The 4,824-nt window shown below is 40.0% G+C and overlaps 1 pseudogene; it reads left to right on the top strand.

Moving 5' to 3' along the window:
- The first annotated feature begins 3,746 nt into the window (after positions 1-3,746).
- LOC110301475 (high mobility group protein B1 pseudogene) lies at positions 3,747-4,418 on the top strand (annotated as a pseudogene).
- Positions 4,419-4,824: the final 406 nt, after the last annotated feature.

The raw sequence follows: 4,824 nt of genomic DNA, 5'->3' as shown, positions 1-4,824 counted from the left end.
CTTGCAGAAACTCACAACTGGTCAAAGGACGAACAATAAATGTCTACAAAATGCTCAGCTGCAGGTGGGGCATCTATATCATAATCCCTCCCCTGGGACTCTGTCTATTAAGAAAAAAGGGGATAGAAAGACTGTAAAAGCCATAGGTTGGGGAGAACTGGAGCTAAGTAGTGTCTTGTGGCTATGACAGGACTGTTGCACTCAAAACCTCACAGCAGCTGTAATTGGCTGCCCAAGATTGCACAACATCAAGCCAATCAGCATTCCAGCATGAAGAGGGAAGGGACGCACAAGCCCCCACCTCTAGCTATAGAGCTATAGACTGTTGATGACTTTTAAGACAATTGGTTTTCTTTAAAAGTGTGACCTTTGGAATGTCAAACAGGTTCCAGGAGATGCCCCCCACATGCATGAGTGTATAAGTAGCACACATTGGTCTTGATGGTAAGAGATGGGGGGGGAGGGGAGGGGGGATACAAAATTGACAGGGGAGACAGAGTTGGGTATGAATATGAACAAAATACAGAGTATGTATGTATGACATTCTCAAAGAATTAATCAAAATATGTTTTGAAAATGAAGAGCCCCTCATACTTGAATGTTTTCCAAGCTATCTATGCAGGAGTCTGACCAACTTTTAAAGGCAGTATGAAGAGGGAATAGAGAACAAGACCTTCGAGTGGTTAGGAGGAGTTAGTCACTTCTTGGCCATCTGACTTTGAACACATCAGCTTCTCTTTCAAAGAACTGTCATGGATATGGAATGAGATTACATGAGTAAAGAGCTTTGCGTAGTCTCTCTCTCTCTCTCTCTCTCTCTCTCTCACACACACACACACACACACACACACACACACACACACACACCAGGCTTGTGAGATCCAGTTCTGACCCTTACCCAGATCCTACTGATTTGTTTCTAGGCTTTGACCCTCTTTGCATATGCCCTCCAGCATCAGGATGGATTTCAAACACACATCCTGCAAACTGCATTCCAACTGGAAACTGGGCTAGGGTTCACTGTGCCCTTGAGGCTTGATGACTTAGAGCAGTAGTTTTCAAGGCTTCCTGGGACCTCCTTTTGTTTGGTCTGGGAATTCAAATTTTTATAAAAGTCCCCACTCTTCACTTAGAACTTCCACATCACTATGCTTCACTTATTCTTACTTCCTGCAGAACGTCCCAGTATGCTGTATGACCAAGGCCTTGGTAGCCACTTTGAAGATAGTAGGTGTTAATAAATTATTTATGAATGATTCAAGGCAATTTATTACATGCTGTTCTCCACTTTACATTTTGTGTGCCATTGAACATACAGTAATATTAAATAATTATATATATATATATATATATATATATATATATGGTTCTTAAGATTCATTGGTGAGTAATTAAAACCTGTTTCAGTCAGCCTGAATCTTGTTAAGGCACCTGTTTAGGAGAAAAGCTGTGAATGTATTAGGTGCATAGAAATAAATGAAGTAGAGCCTATGCAAGAGTTACAATAGTAATGATATTACACAATTCAACGTCAGTGTAATTTTAGTGTCCATGTCACCTAATTTGTCCTAGGAAAGCAGAAAGTGTGGTAAGCTACTCTTCAGACATTGCATTGCATGCCAACAGGGAGGAGTAAAGCAAGGGTCACCTCCATCTACCAACTACATGAGCACAATAAATAGACTTTCTAAACCAGGCTCAGCAGGTACCTGCAAACCCAGCACTTAGAAAGCTGAAAGAGGATGGCTGTGAGTTTGATGGCAGTTGGAACTACAGAGTGAGAACAAACAGGATTTCTCTCTCATTTATTTTAACAAAAGGAAATTTTAAGCACAGCCAGAAGATACAGGAAAAGTACAATAAACGTAACTGCCATACAACTTTCATAATTAATATTTTGTCTATATTCTACTTAAGTAATATAAAAATTGGGCTTCCCCATCTTCTTTAAAGAGTGTTTGACACTGTGTAAACAGATGCTGTTGTGTTTGGTCAAAGACTCGAAGATAGTGTGTACTCCCAGAGCCTGTTTACATATACTTTCAATAGTGAGCTAACAATTCCCCTTTCAGTTGGATGATTACAACATCCTAAACTCTGCACAGTCTCCTGGTGAGTGTATATAATAGAGTCACTGTACTTGCCTCTAAAAAACAACTTATTTATTTTTCAAACTTTAGAAAATCGTGGCTCTGTACCCATCCAGGGTACAAAGGGCCAGTGATTCCAGCTTGTTGTGGTTTGTGTGTTCAGTGGCTCCAGATGTGCCACCTCCAAGTTAGTCTTATGACAACCCAGGGGGTATATTGGTGAACCATTCTGGGTTCATTGATATAGAAAGAATATGAAAGCTTATATTCCAAGGCAAAACGTGAAGGAAATGACTGGCAATTTCATGATGAACAAAAGCAATTTCTGAAGAATCACTATAACTTACTTAGTTCGAGTATTTGTTTCACTCTAAGGTGGTATTTCACAATGACTAGATTTAGCCTTTCTATATTATTTTTTTCCACTATTCAAGGGAACCACTGTCTACTTTTTACTTTCAGTACAGGGTCACCCATTGGTACAGACAGCGTCTGAATGTTAATTAAGCCACCATTTGCTTTTTTAAATATAGTCTCATGTTGAACATATTTTAATAATACATATTATTTGTTGAATGGGAAAGGCTGAGTGTCCTTTTAAATATTTTTTCTAGATATTCTTTTATACCATATTAATATGGCTTTTGTCATATTGGGAAAATCTATAATCAATATGTTCTTTGTGATTCAGAATTGATCTGGATCATCTTTGTGACTCTGACCTCCTTCACTTCCACATCATTCAGCCTCAAATGCTCTAGCAAGCGAATAATACCTAATACTCCCTATCAGCCATAACCTCTCCATACTGGAGAGTTGTAGACCTCTCATCTTCCTTTCTCTACTTATTGCCTCACTGCTGACTCATCCCTTGATGCCTTCACCCTCTAGCAAGCTTCTGTAAGTCCCCCTTCCCAAATCTCAGGCACAGTTTATCCCACTGTGCCTGAGATTAACTGCACTCTGATGGTGACTTATTTTTAATAAATATTTTGTTAAAAAGATTTATATTTATTTTATGTATATGAGTACAATATAGCTGTCTTCAGATGCACCAGAAAAGGTCATCAAATCCCATTACAGATGGCTGTGAGCCACCATGTGGTTGCTAGGAATTGAACTCAGGATCCCTAAAAGTGCTCTTAACTGCTGAGCTACCTCTCCACCCCTTACTTTTAGTTTTTAATTGTGCATACATATGTTTGTCTAGATGTACTTTGGTACATGTGAGTGCAGTGGCTTTGGAAGCCAGGAGAAGGAGTTGCGTCGTCTGGAGCTACAGTTATAAACAGTTGTATGCCATCTGGCTGCCATGATGGGAAGCAAACCTGGATTCTCTGCAAGCACACAGGCCACTCTTCTCTATGGAACCATCTATCCAGTCCCACTGACACATTATTCTTATTTCAGCCAAGTTCCAATCCTGGTTAAAGCGTCTACTTATGTCTTCTTTTTCCTTTCTAAGCACCTGGACATCTTTGGAATTTATAACATCATTGGGTTGTTTGGATAATGTAAAATACCTCCCATTCAGTTAGCCTGGGGACTCAACAACACTGTGTGCTCCTATTCTCACCTCTCACTGATTTACTCTTTATAATAATAATAACAGCCATTGCAGTGCATTGAACTCCATAGAGACAGTGCTGGGGCAAGTGAGAGCCAGATGGGCACTGGGCGACTCTTTGCCTCATGGAGGAAAATCAACTAAACCTGGGCAAAGGAGATCCTAAGAAGCCGAGAGGCAAGATGTCCTCATATGCACTCATTGTACAAACCTGCCGGGAGGAGCACAAGAAGAAGCACCTGGATGCTTCTATCAACTTCTCAGAGTTCTCCAAGAAGTGCTCAGAGAGGTGGAAGACCGTGACTGCTAAACAAAAGGGGAAATTTGAAGGTATGACAAAGGCTGACAAGGCTCGTTATGAAAGAAAAGTAAAATCCTACATCCCTCCCAAAAGGAAAACCAAAAAGTTCAAGGACTCCAATGCACCCAAGAGGCCTCCTTTGGCCTTCTCCTTGTTCTGTTCTGAGTACTGCCCCAAAATCAAAGCTGAGCATCCTGGCTTATCCATTGGTGATGTTGCAAAGAAACTAGGAGAGATGTGGAACAACACTGAAGTAGATGATAAGCTGCCCTATGAGAAGAAGGCTGCCAAGCTGAAGGAGAAGTACAAGAAGGATATTGCTGCCTACAAAGCTAAAGGAAAACCTGATGCAGTAAAAAAGGGGGTGGTCAAGGCTGAAAAGAGCAAGAAAAAGAAGGAAGAGGAAGATGAGAAGGAGGATGATGAGGAGGAAGAAGAGGAAGATGAAGATGATGAATAAGTTGGTTCTAGTGCAGTTTTTTTTTCTTGTCTATAAAGCAGTTAAACCCCCTGTACACAATTCACTCCTTTTAAAGAAAGAGAAAACTGAAATATAAGGCTGTGTAAGATTTGTGTTTAAACTGTACAGTGTCTTTTTTTTGTATAGTTAACACACTACTGAGTGTGTCTTTAGATAGCCCTGTCCTGGTGGTATTTTCAATAGCCACTAACCTTGCCTGGTACAGTCTGGGGGTTGTAAATTGTCATGGAGATTTAAAGCAGGTTCTTGTTGGTGCATAACATAAATTAGTTATATATGGGGACAGTAGTTTTGTTTTTGTTTTTGTTTTTTTTCTTTTGGTTTTATTTTTGGGTTTTTTTTCATCTTCAGTTATGTCTGATGCCACTTATACGAAGATAATTTT

The sequence above is a fragment of the Mus caroli genome, unplaced genomic scaffold (assembly GCF_978045245.1).
Source record: "Mus caroli unplaced genomic scaffold, Mus_caroli_1 scaffold_11, whole genome shotgun sequence".
NCBI lineage: Eukaryota > Metazoa > Chordata > Mammalia > Rodentia > Muridae > Mus > Mus caroli.
The sequence above is the reverse complement of the archived record's forward strand: the minus strand, read 5'-3'. Positions and strand labels throughout refer to the sequence as shown.